This window comes from Urocitellus parryii, chromosome Y (genome assembly GCF_045843805.1).
Source record: "Urocitellus parryii isolate mUroPar1 chromosome Y, mUroPar1.hap1, whole genome shotgun sequence".
NCBI lineage: Eukaryota > Metazoa > Chordata > Mammalia > Rodentia > Sciuridae > Urocitellus > Urocitellus parryii.
The window spans coordinates 12,315,069-12,329,375 of record NC_135548.1 but is presented as its reverse complement, the minus strand read 5'-3'; the positions used below and the strand labels follow the sequence as shown (position 1 = coordinate 12,329,375).

The 14,307-nt window shown below is 37.0% G+C and overlaps 1 pseudogene; it reads left to right on the top strand.

Moving 5' to 3' along the window:
- Positions 1–2,355: 2,355 nt before the first annotated feature.
- LOC144251176 (leucine-rich repeat-containing G-protein coupled receptor 4-like) lies at positions 2,356–13,260 on the top strand (annotated as a pseudogene).
- Positions 13,261–14,307: the final 1,047 nt, after the last annotated feature.

Genomic DNA, 14,307 nt, shown 5'->3' with positions numbered 1-14,307 from the left:
GAAGCATAGTGACGGATAATAATCTACATGTTAAACTGACAGCTTGGGTACCTGCTCTGGATTCACAGAGTTGATGAATGGATTTGTCAAGAAGAATATCTAATTTCTACTACATGTGATGAATGGATTTTCCAAGAAGCATATCTACTTTCTATTACATGTAAAGCTTTATTATTCATCAATTGCTTCTATATTCTTACTTACTTTTGCATATTTCCGGTAATTTACCCTCTTAGTAGTGTGATTTTTTCTGGCTCTGGGCTTGTCCTCTCAGTCTAGGTAGCCCTCAAGTGTAGACACCATATTTTAATCTACCATCACAAGATGTAGCCATGCAGGAATCTCAGCCTTGCTAGACCATTAGAATCACTTGGGAGTACCAGAAAGCTGCACAGGTCTGTTCCCCATCCCAGATGTATTAAACTAGGACCTTCAGGACTTTGGCTTAAGCTTTTACTCTTGACCAGCTGGGCAGAAAAATGTTTGAATCAATGAGTAAACAATTATACTGTATGTACAGTTGTCCCTCAGTATCCTTGAGAGTCTGGTTTCAGAACCTCTCCTGGACTCCCAAATCCATGGATGTTCAACACTTTATACAAAGTGGCGTAATATTTGTATAACCTATAAATATTTTGGTACATTTTGAATCACCTCTAAATTACTTATAAACATAGTACAATGTAAATTCTATGAAAATAGTTGTTATAATGTATTGTTTAGGAAATAATGACAAGAAGAAATGTCTATACATGTTCAGTAAAAATGCAGTTTTTAAAATATTTTTAGTTACATATGGACACAATACCTTTATTTTATTTGTTTGTTTTATCTGTTTTTTTAAATGTGGGACTGAGGATCATACCCAGTGCCTCACATATGCTAGGCAAGTGCTCTACCACTGAGCCACCACCCTATCCCATAAATTCAGTTTTTAAAAAATATTTTTACTTTCATTTTTGTAGTTGTCAATGAAGAGCATGCCTTTATTTTATTTTTTTATTTTTATGCAATGAAAGGATCCAATCCTGTGCCTCACACATGCTAGGCAAGCACTCTGCCACTGAGCTATAGCCCCAGCCATCAAAGCATTTTTTTAAAGAAAGTTTTTGATCCTCAACTGGTTGAACTATGGATATAGGAGGCTAGCTAAATCAGTCAGGATAGACTAGAGCAGGCTATGATAGTTATTAACCCCCAAATATCAATGGCTTAAAATCAAAAAGATCTGTGTTTTGCTCACATTTTGCAACCATGATAGTTTGGTTGAGGGCTCTGCTCAATGGAGAAAACACCTTAAAGGGCATTATTGTTTGTCCTATCAGAGAGACATATTTCAGGCTTGTCTCTCACTAGCATTAAATGCTCCACCCAGAAATGGCACAAACTCCTTCCATGCACACTCTTTGGTCAGGACTAGTCATGTGATCTGGAAGTGCAATCCTGCACGTTCCCAGAAGATGAAAAGCCAGAAATCATTGGTGAGCAGTGCAAATCACTACCAGACTACAAAATTGGCACCATCAACTTTATTTCTCAGCAATACTTACAAGGTGTGTTCAAGGCCAAGTGTAAAATATGGAGTGGTATTTGAATTTTTTTTTTTTTTGGTTTGGCTCAGGGCCCTATTTTTTTTTGTTGTTGTTTTTGTTTTGCTTTTTTTAATTTAATGAGGCTAGATGGTATATGGCATTAAACTTGGTGGTTAAAAGCCTGAATGTCCAAACCTTAAGCTCTGCCATTTACCAGATGTGTGAGCTGGGCAAGTAAAAGACAATTTATACCCATCAAAGAGATAATCAAAGGATGTGAGAAGCCAAGGAAGGAGGTTCTTTGTTAAATTGAGTGCTTAGAACCAGACAGCATTTACCTGAGTAGGACTGATGGGGAGAGGGCTACTTTAGGAGGTTTCACAGGAATTGGGGTGGCTCCAGATGGCAGGGAGGACGCATGTTTATCCCCCATAAATTGCTGCCTTCCTGCCTGATCCAGTGTGAATGTTTGGGCTGAAGAATCAGAGAAGCCAACTGGAGTTGGTTTAACCACATGAATTAGCTAAGGAAAGGGGATGTACAGGCTTCCTGCAGATTCTCTCTCTCTCTCTCTCTCTCTCTCTCTCTCTCTCTCTATATATATATATATATATATATATATATATATATATATATATATATATATTCATTTTGCAGTATGGGGATTGAACAAGGGTCTTGCATGTGCACTCTACCACTAAGCTACATCTCCAGCCCTTTTGAAAAGCATTTATATTGAGATATGGTCTCACTAAGTTGTATAGGCTAACTTTAAACTTGCCATCATCCTAGCCTTGTCTTCCAAGTAGCTGGGAATTCAGGCATGTGCCACCTCATCTTCCCGGGGCTCTCTCTTAAAGCAGATAAAGTTTCTTGTACCACTGTCTCTAGCAAGTTTCCCCAAAATATCCTGGGCTCTAATGGGCTTTGGCTTATGAGAGGCCAGTGTTTTGGGGTAGAAATACTAGCTGCTTTAAGTAGAAAGGGTATTGCACAAGAGGATGTCAGGTACCCCATAGAACCATTGGTAGGGCTGGAGAAAACATTGACCAAAAAAACTGTTTTATATATGACAGTTTGGATTATAGGCCTGTGCCATTGCACCTGGCAACAGTTTTACTTTAAATTACAGTATTATTATGAAACTTTATATATACTTGATTTGCATCCACCTTTCTTAAGAGACACCTCATAGAAAGGGAGAAACTTTGTGGTGTATCTTTATGATCATTTTTATGAGCTTTACCAGAGTGTTTAACATAGATAAGGTTCCTAGAGGATAAATGGTCAAGACTAAAGTATATGATACTTAGACTTTTCTGACTCACAGGTTGGGGTTTTCAAAGATTAAAATGCTTTTTACAAAACAAAATTATGTCTATGAAGTTGCTACTCAGGGTGTATTTTACAATTTTTTCTCCAGGTCTTTATCAGTACCATATGCTTATCAGTGCTGTGCATTTTGGGGCTATGAATCTTATGCAAATTTAAACATAGAAGATAACAGGCTTCAAGACCATAGTGTGACAAAGGAGAAAGGCAAGTACATGAACCTTTAGAAACAGAACACTCCCTAAGACATTAATCAAAATGTATGTGTTGTAATCAGTTTGGGAAGGGTCAATATGAAGTCTGTAAGAAAAATGGCCTTTCCTCTGTTACTGGCATTTTTAATGTATTATCAAGCCACATTTGTATACACTGAACTTTAACATCATGCAGGGGAGAGAAAATTGTGGGAACATTTGGTTCTTTTGAACTGCCCACTTTTAATTCAACGTACTTTGTTGTATATTTGGGTACCACTGATGCAGCAAATGTCACCAGCACTGCTGAAAATGAAGAGCGTAGTCAAATAATTATCCATTGTACACCCCCAACAGGTAATGCTCAACCCATTTGGCTGTAATATTTTACTTTAAGTAAACATTGGGCAAATATATCTAATCTTCCTGGCGATGGATGTTATTTCTATTTTATAAGGGTGGGACTAGATGATCCTGTAAGGCCTTCTGATTCATAGTGTGGTCAGTGTACCAGCATTTCTTGCAGAATTTCAGGCTCATACCACTGAATCAGAATCTGCATATTAACAGCTCTTGCTCTTTTATATTATTCTTTATTTATTGTAGTGCCAGGGATTGAACCCAGGGCCTCCAGAATGCAAAGCTTCTGCTTTATTAATGAGTTTTGTCCCCAGTCGTCGTCGTCGTCTTCTTCTTCTTCTTCTTCTTCTTCTTCTTCTTCTTCTTCTTCTTCTTCTTCTTCTTCTTCTTCTTCTTCTTCTTCTTGTTCTTCTTTATTATTATTATAATTATTATTATTATTATTTTATTTCATTTTATTTTTTGGTATTGATTGAATCCAGGATTGCTTAACCACTGAGCCACATCACCAACCTGTTTTACTTTTTCATTTTGAGGCAGGGTCTTATTAAGTTGCTTTGGGCCTCACTAAGTTGCTGAAGCTAGTTTTGAACTTGTGATCATCCTGCCTTAGCCTCTTGTGCCCCTGGGATTATAAGCATGAACCTATAATTGTTTTTTAAATGCAATCTTGTCTACTCTTTCTGATTTACTTCATTGAAATTGTAGTTTTAGGAAAGTTATTAAATGATGCCAATATTTACTTGATTGTAATGTCATATTCTGCCTGCCTACCAGAGAACTTGGATTTATACTTTTACTATAAAGGCAAGGTTTTAAATATTTTTTGTTAAATCAGGTGCTACCAAAGAGATTCCTATTAGTATGATGTCACAGGATGAACTGGCCATTAATTTTGGGGGAAGGGAGGGTGACGGGGTAACAGGGATTCAACTCAGGGGCACTCGGCCACTGAGCCACATCCCCAGCCCTATTTTATATTTTATTTAGAGACAGGGTATCACTGAGTTGCTTATCTCCTCAGTGTTGCTGAGGCTGGCTTTGAATTCACGATCCTCTGGTCTCAGCTTCCTGAGCCACTGGGATTGCAGGTGTGTGCCACCATGCCTGGGTTGGCCATTAATTTTATAACTTAGAATCATCAGTGCTGTGAATTTACTAATAACTGATGCTGAATTGTGAGCTTCTTAAGGGCCTATGTATGTATGCTTTGAATATTTAACCCATTTCCTTGTGTGGAGAATGAGAACAAACTTAATTTTAACAGATGAGTAAGTGCAACTAGCAAGAATCATTTATGTAATTTATTTTATTGTGCAGATATTAATTTTTGACAGTTAGGAGTGCAGTTGACTCTCTTCCCCATGAAGGATTCAGGTGTTGGAGATTGTACACAGAACTGATGATCAGTGAGAAGTAAACATCATACTTTTTGGAGGAGACGGTGGTACTGGGGATTGAACCCACGGGTGCTTAACCATTGAGCCACAGTCTCAGCCCTTTTTATATATTATTTATAGAGGCAGGGTCCCACTGAGTTGCTTAAGGCCTTGCTAAGTTGCTGAGGCTCGCTTTAAACCCATGATCCTCCTGCCTCAGCCTCCAGAGCCTCTGGGATTATAGGTGTGTGCCACGTTGCCTGGCAGGAAACAGCATTCTTTTGCAGTACTGGACACACCTATAATCGGATCCATTCTGGAGGCTGAGGCAGTAGTACTGCAAATGCAGGGTCAGTGTCAGCAACTTAATGAGACCCTCACCAATTTAAAGAGATCCTGTCTCCAAATAAAAAATAAAGAAGGCTGGATATATACTTTAGTGGTAGAACACCCCTGGGTTTTGTCCCTGTACTACCCTCCTTGAAAATAAAATGTGAGAAAGAACTTCCATTTTAGCACTTCCTGAGGGTTCAGAGTGAAAATAAATTTGATTAAAAAAAATTGTGTTCATTGAAAATCAGATAAATGGTGCAGAACTGGAGTTCCACTGTATATGTCAAATTTCATGACAGTTCAGAAAGTTAAAACATCCTTTAGGCAATCATAGTTTTCTTGTTCTTTATAGTCAAACATTTTCACTCCTTAATTATAAATGAAATATTTTTCATTTGTGAGATTACTAGCATGTCAAAGTCAGTTATTAGAACCAGCAATTCAGCTACTAAGTGCATTCTTGCAATCCTATATATATATAGGGGTTTTACTATTATAGAGGGGTTTTGTTTTGTGCCAAGCTTTGTATGAATAGTTAACATTGATTATCAACCATAACCAACTTCAGCAGGTTGCTGTGAAATGCCATAAGAAATTGGGTTTAAAATGTTACAAATCTGTGTATATACATACATATCAGTTATAAAATATATAGAGAGCTGGGGTTATGGCTCAGTGGTAAATGGTAAAGCTTTTGCCATGTTTGAGGCACTGGGTTAGATTCTCAGCACCACATATAAACAAACAAACAAACAAATAAATGTCCATAAACAACTAGTACAAATATTTTTTTAAAAAAAAATACATAGGGAAAAGGAAGGAAGAAAAAAAAAAAGCTAATATTTACTAAAGTTCCACTATGTGCCCAGCAGCCTGCATAAGTACTTATGTATGCAAATTTACTTAAGCCATCAACTGAATTAAGTAGGCATTATTATCTACATATCAGAAAATGCAACTTATTAGGCTTAAGTGGCTTTTTTAAGGTAAGAATAGCAAGTTATAAACCATCTGATTACAGACCCTCAATATTTTAAGTACCTTTTATATGCTAAATTCTGTGCTTTGTATATTTGGTATAAGAAAAAGTAGAGGGCTGGGGTTATAGCTCAGTGGTTGAGTGTTTGCCTGGCATGCGTGAGGCACTGGGTTCAATCCTCAGTACCACATAAAAAATAAAGATATTGTGTCCATCTACAACTAAAAAAAAATATTTAAAAAAAGAATAAAGAAAAAGAAAAAGTAGAAATTTTCTTGGAAATATCTCTATATGCCCTTACCAAATAATAAAAGAAACTAATCCTGGTTATGTTTTGTTTCAGTACTAGAGAGTGAACCCTGGGGAGCTTTACTACTGAGTACCCTCCCTTGAGGCCTTTTTATGTTTTTAGTTTGAGACAGGATCTTACTTAGTTGATGAGGCTGGCCTTGAAATTGCCATCCCCTCCTGCTTCAACCTCTTGAGTCCCTGGGATTATAGGTGTGTGCTAGCTACACCCAGATATTAAGCTGCTTAATTTTTAAAGTAGCCTAGTCTGTGACTGAAATATCTTAAAAGCAATATTTTTTTTTCAGTTTGGTTCAATTCAATTAGGTAACTCATTTATTCTAGAATCAACCATCAATAGTCATTCTATCAAGCATATTAAATGAAATATGGTATTTTCTAAAATGTCTTTCATGTTTCTGTTTCTTTTTCATGTTAGGTGCTATTAAGCCCTGTGGGAAGCTGGATGACATGTCTCACCATGTGGTTCATTTTCTTAGTTGCATTGTTTTTCAACCTGCTAGTCATTTTAACAACATTCACATCTTGTACGTCACTGCCTTCCTCCAAGTTGTTCATAGGCTTGATTTCTGTGTCTAACTTATTCATGAGAATCTATACTGGCATCTTAACTTTTCTTGATGCCGTATCCTGGGGCAGATTTGCTGAATTTGGCATTTGGTGGGACACTGGCAATGGCTGCAAAGCAGCTGAGTTCCTTGCAGGTTTTTCCTCAGAAAGTGCAATATTTTATTAATGTTTAGCAGCTGTTGAAAGAAGCTTATCTGCAAAAAATATCATGAAAAATGGGAAAGCAATCATCTCAAGCAGTTCTGGATTGTAGCCCTTTTTGCTTTTCTGGGTGCTGCAGTAGCAGGCTGTTTCCTCCTTTTCCATAGAGGGGAATATTCTGCATCACCTTTGTGCTTGCCATTTCCCACAGGAGAGAAGCCATCATTAGGATTTACCGTGACTTTAGTGCTGTTAAACTCACTAGCATTTTTATTAATGGCCATCATCTACACTAAACTTTACTGCAACTTGGAAAAAGAAGACCTCTCAGAAAACTCACAATCTAGCATGATTAAGCATGTTACTTGGCTAATTTTCACCAACTGCATCTTTTTTTTTTGCCCTCTTGCATTTTTCTCATTTGCACCATTGATCACTGCAATCTCTATCAGTCCTGAAATAATGAAGTCTGTTACTCTGATATTTTTCCCATTGCCTGCTTGCCTAAATCTGGTCCTGTATGTTTTCTTCAATCAAAAATTTAAAGAAGACTGGAAGTTACTGAAGTGACACATTACCAAAAAAAGTGGATCAGTTTCAGTTTCCATCAGTAGCCAAGGTGGTTGTGTGGAACAGGATTTCTACTATAACTGTGGCATGTACTCACACTTGTAGGGTAACCTGACTGTATGTGACTGCTGCGAATCATTTCTTTTGACAAAGCCAGTATCATGCAAACACTTAATAAAATCACACGGCTGTCCTGCATTGGCAGTGGCTTCTTGCCAAAGACCAGAGGGATATTGGTCTGATTGTGGCACAGTCAGCCCACTCTGATTAGGCAGATGAAGAAGACTCCTTTGTCTCAGACAGTTCTGACCAAGTGCAGGCATGGTAGAGCCTGCTTCTATCAGAGTCAAGGATTCCCTTTGGTGTGTGACGCTTACAATCTACCAAGAGTTAAAGACCGAATTACTGTGTTTGTAACTATTTCCCCCATCAACCAAATTCACAGTGTTTATAGAGTGAACCATATTCTATTCTTTCATCTGGGAAGCACTTCTGTAATCACTGCCTGGTGTCACATAGAAGGGGAAGGTGGAAGTTTATTTTTCAAACCTGATATTTTTCAAAGAACAGGTGCCTAAATTATTAATTGGTGAAAAATGCAATTTCCAAGGAATGTGTGGTCTATTTGAAACAGAACTTGAAAAGGATTTGAGGTGTGGTATAGCAATATAACTTTTAGGTTTTTTCAGATTCATAAGGAGCAAATTTATACCTATTTCTGAATTAAGCACAAGATAAAGGACAGCTGTTAATATTTTTAAAAAGGTAGTTCAAATGTGACTGACAAAAGAGTCTTGCTAATTTTACCTAATATTTGATCATTATTCTCAGGACAACTTACTACAGGGCCAAAAAAGGGCTTGTCTTGATTGTCTCCCAACTAGAACTGTGAGAGTACACATAGGTATCATTGTTTTCTATTTCCACTTTTACATGAGAATCATAGATTTTGTTAAATTGCTTTATAAATCTATATAAACCTGAAGATGTTTTAAAAATCATATTAACAGCTGATAGAATAAAAATATCAGTACATTTGTTTGGGGTCATTTTACATTGCTTTATTATGCTCACCATGATTTTCAGTGTTTTGCAATTATATTACTAGTACAAAATAAATGGCTAATTGATGTGTGACTTGAAGTAGTTTTGGCTACACTACATACTAATGAGATTTTAATAGTACCTAAGGGATTTGATGGCTCCATGTAATGTTCCCATTAATAAATGCTTCTTTATATCATTGGTTCTACTGATATTTTCCAGTTTTGTTGGTATGTCATCTATTTACAGTAAGGATTACACAAAAGTAAACTGGGGTCATTTTTTAATTGGAGGAAGCTGAAAATAAATATGACACAAAGCACATAATTTATTTCTTAGTGAACTGGATTCTCCTAAACTTATGTTATTACTTGTATGCTTCTATAAAAATTTCCCATACCATGACTTACAAAAAAACCTATTCAATAGTTCATATGCTGAGTTCTGGTTAAACTAGACAGACATATCATTAAGGGGGTGGGGGAGAAAGGATAAGGTTTAATCCTATGTCTTTGAAAATTAAAAATTTTACCTGATTCTCATCTAGGGTCTTCTGCCATGTTTTTTTGTAGAGTCTTAAAGTTATGATTGCCCAATAAGTTTTTTGAACAATGTACTAAATAGCAAACCTACTGCCATATTATTATACTGGATATACTAAAAAAAATTAAGCTAGATTACAGTTTAATAATTAAACTGTACATACTGTGCATATAAAGAATTTTTATCTTATGTAAATTATTTTTACAACACAAGTAGGGAAACATGGCTTCTGTTCAGTTCGTTTAATTAAAGCTACCTCCTATAGTGACTGCCAGTAGCAGAATGTTAAATTGTGGTTTATATACTTTTTTCATTGTAAATAATCTCGGTTGTACATTGTCAGTGTAAAAACAGAATCTTTGTATATCAAAATCATGTAGTTTGTATAAAATGTGGGAGGGATTTATTTACTGTGTGTTGTAATTTTGTAAGGCCAACTATTTATAAGTTTTAAAATTTGCTATCACGGTTTGTATATTTACACATCTGATAAATATTAAATCATAACTTGGTAATAATCTTAATTAAACTTGTTTTCTCAAAATTCAAGTTATTGAAAACTTCATTCATTTAAAAAATAGAATAGCAGATATACAAAATCTGTGGTAAACTGTGCTATATATTGTATGAAATACAATATTGTACTCTATGTTTCAAATTATTAAAGTTTCTAGAAAGCAATATATTTTGCCTTAATTTGTAACTAAGTATGTTAAAGCATTTACTATCTATTATGGAGACAAATTTAAAAAGTTTTAAATAGAAAAGACATTATTAGAAAAAATGTTGGAAGTAACCATTAGAAAATATTGTTTGATAGTTATCTGTCAATATTTAAGAACACTTAAACTTAAAACTTTTATCCTGTCTTAAATCTGAACTATATTGTGGAAAACATATTTTGAAATATAAGTGAATATCACCAATTTAATCTTTATTTAAAAGCAAATGATTAAAAATATCTACATGATATTAATTGTAGTCAGTTGCCTAGAAATGTAGTATTATAATCTCCAAGCTCTCTTTGGACAAATGAGAAAACAAAGGGTTTAATAAAATTTAAGTGAATGCCTGAACCACAGCAAATTAGATCCCAATCAAAACTTAGTTCCTCTTAATTTTGGCTATATTTTGTAGGTGTTAGTAAATGTGTATGCCTCTTCCTGTTTTAAAATTTATATGTGTTTGAAATTTTCACAATAAAAAGAATGGTTTAGGTACCCCTCTCCCTCTCCCCTTCCCATGCCCACCACCAAAACCACAACACACAATAAACCCTGTTTCATCTTTACCTTATTCACTAGCCCCTCAATCCTTCTGCCTCTTAGATTATTTGAAGCAATCCAAGACATATTGTTTCATCTGTAAATTTCTAGGAATAATTATTTTTAAAACTAACTAAAATTGGCATGATTTTTGTTACAATGTCATACAGGAATTTGTAAGGAAAAGTCATTCTTCACTTACAGGTTACAGAACCAGTAAAAAAAATCTCAAATATACCATGAAAGTGAAAATAAATGAGTAGTAAGAAAAGACATTAGTAAGTAAAACATATGGGAAAAAATCTTTTAATGCTTTTTATACCCTTCTTTATGACTTCTTGGCCCCAATAATGTAAAGGCAGTATAAGAGACCCCAAGACTTGACTACATTCAAATATGTGTACACACAGCATGGAATTGCCCCATAGTCTTTGGGTCTCCAGTATTGTTAACATATAATGTAATTGTCATAATGATGACCCTGAAGCATGAAGGAAAGGGCTTTCTTTTATAAAGCATTTTTTAAAAAATAAAACATCTAAAGGAGGAAGGGAAGTATATGACATCTTAGATTCCCATACCAAAAAGTTACAGTGCAAAAGCTTTGGCATTCAAGTGATACAATTTACTCTTAAATCTGTCAGATCCTGAACTAGAAATTTTGAGGATTAATTAGATAATATGACTGTGATGTAGATTATTTCCTTAATATTATAGAGGAATAAATTAGGATCAGAAAGGTCAACAGCTTATTTATGGAAATTTATTAAGAGAAAAACCATTGACTAAAATTCTTTTTCTTTCATAGATAAAACCTGTGAGTTTTCCACTATGCTTGCATTAGGTTATGTCTGTTGGGAAATTTCTCCTAAAGCTTTCTTCCTTATGAAGTCCTAAAACAGTTTAGGGTCTTTTGATATTACTGATTCTCAAAATGTTCTAATGAAAGGTTTTAGCCAGACATGCCAATATTGAATTATTGGGGTAGAGAATGAAAAACTCTACTAAATAAATTTTATTCTTTGATCAATTTATTACTCACTTGGATTGCTCTGATTTTCTTCATTTCACTGTTGTTACTAAAATTTAAAAATATTCCATTTAAGAAGTTTTAAGCATACATATTTATTTTTTTGTGGTAGGGGAATCAAACTCAGGGTCTCCCATGCTCTGTGCCTCTAGCTGGCATATCATATTTTATTATAGCTTCTGCTTCCAGAATTGTCTTTGATTGTTAATATTTTTATCATATATCAATGTCCTGTGTCAAATTTTGTAGATCTAAACTTCATCAAGGATGGTGTATTACTCTTTGATCAGTAACAACTTTATGTGCTATTTTTAGTCATTGTCTGTTTTCACATGATACTTCTACCAGTTATACAAATTATGAACTAGACAGAGCTAAATTTACACCAGTATAAATAAAGCATCCAGCTTTATAATGTCTGTCATCTTTCTTGCTACCTTTATCCCCATCTCCAATCTCCGAGTTCCCACAAAATATTCTTTCCCCATAAAATACACATAACAGCATATTTTAATTACATTTGTCACCACAAAAAGATGAGGAATTTAGAGTAACAGCAGTTTTTATCCCAGTGCTTAGCAAAGGTTAGAGGCTTAGCACATAATAGAGGCTTAAAAAAGTAAAAACAATTCGCAGGTGTAGACAGACTAGATGCCTTAAGACGCCAGGCAAACAAGATGTATCAAAACACTAAAAGATTGTCCTAAACCTGCATTATTTTTTGGTAGCAGGGATGGAACCCAGGACCCCATGCATGCTAGGCAAGCACTTTACCACTGAGCTACTTCCCCAGGCCACCTAAACCTGCTTTCGTGGATACACTTGTAAAGTTAAATTAAATCAGCCTCAAAAAAAGCATGACCTGTTCAAGGAAATCAAGACTGGTGCATATAATCCTGACCTTATGTGTGTGTTGGGGTGGGGGGGGTGTGGTGGAGGGGTGGATGTTAGTCCTTAATTCTGCCTCTTTCCCTTTAAGAGGAGTTGCTTTATTTAGTAATAACGTTATTTCAAATACCAAATGGTCTGCAACAACACCTCAAAAAAAGCCCAGGCCCCCGGAAGGTGTCAGCTGGAAGAGACACAGAATTGAATAAGTTCACAAGCAACAGGCACCTTCCAGACACAGGAAGAAGGGCAGACAGAGAGAAAGCCAAGTTCCACAGGCCCAGACACAGCCCTCGCGTCCTCCTTGCGTCGCCACGGCAACGCGGCACCCGGGCCGGCCCGGATTGGCTGGGCCCAGCGCGCGCGGGGCCTGCTGGGAGATCATGTCCCAGCTGCAGCTTGGCGGGTTTGAACTTGGCGGGCCAGATGTGGGCCAGATGTGGGCTGTGTGGCGGTGGAGTGTTGCTTCTTCCCCTCCTGGCATCCTGTTCTCTGCGGACTGCAGTTCTGAGTCTGAGGCCTCCGTGGCCTCCTTCTCCGTCCTCATGACGGGTCTCCGGGGACAGAGGCTGGGGGCGGTGGCGACGTCTATCTGTTGGTCGCCGCTGCCTCAGGGCTGCAGCAATTCCACCATGTCACTGTTGTCTCCCCTCGGCCACCAGAGCTTCTCGTTTGACGATGAACATGGTGACAGAGAGGATGAGGAAGATGTGGACGAAGATGCCCATGACTTAGAGGCCGAGGTGTTGAGCCTGAGAGGAACGGAGTTACTGAGGCTGCCCGACCGATAAACCGGTCCCAAGGTTCCTTGGACCCTTCCAAGTACCTTCAGCAAACCAAAACAATCTCCTGTCTTCCACCTTAGAGGCTGAGCAGGCGCCTGCATCCTTAAATGCAGCCCTTTCTGCAGAGAGTCCTGGGCCATTTCTTAAAGATGATATGTTTTCTGATTCTTAGCCCTTAAATTGCTGCTATCTCAGTTTCCTTAAAAAGGACCCGTATATAGTCTCCAACACACAAAACTGCTTCTATTTCAGGAGTTTTACGAATCCTCAGAAATCCAGATGGTGAACTGAAGAACTCTTGTCCATAATCTTAGTTCCAAAATGTGTTTTATGTAGTAGGTTGTAATAGTGTAAAGAGCTGAAGCATAGAAATTAGTCCACGACAGCCGCATAAGGACACAAGTGCAAAATACTGTCTAAGAACCAGAAAGTCTTTTCCAGAAACTGAGTCTGCTGACATCTTGCTCTTCGACTTCCCAGCCTCCAGAACTATAAGAAATAAATTCCTATTGTTTTATAAGCCATTCCGCTTATGGTATTTTATTATAGCAGTCTGAACATTCTAAAACAGGCACAAAATCATAAAATTTCTATTATGGAAAAGAGTAGGGTAGGGAAAAATTAAAGGCATGGGAAAATTCATATTACATACTACAGATCAAGAATCAAAATGCCAACACCACACCCTAGAGATCCAGGGGAAAGGCCTACCCCACATATGCACTGAGAGCCACCCTGTGCTGGGGTTTCCTATTCACCAAAGTGTGGTTCCACAGCCCAACATCAGGGTACTTATAGGCTTGAGGCTGCCACCACCACAAAACTTGGATATCGCCACTACTATCAAGGGACAACAATAAGGACCTGGTGTCACCAAGGTCCCTGTGGCCTGGCTGCACCACAAATTTCTCTATTGGGGTGCTAACAGTTATCCTGCTACTGAGTTAACAGGGAATTTTGCATGGGGTTGCCTATCTCTTATTTCTCCTACTAACATCCAACTTCTTATTATTATCCTCACTAATCATATAATCTAATACCTCCATATTCTCA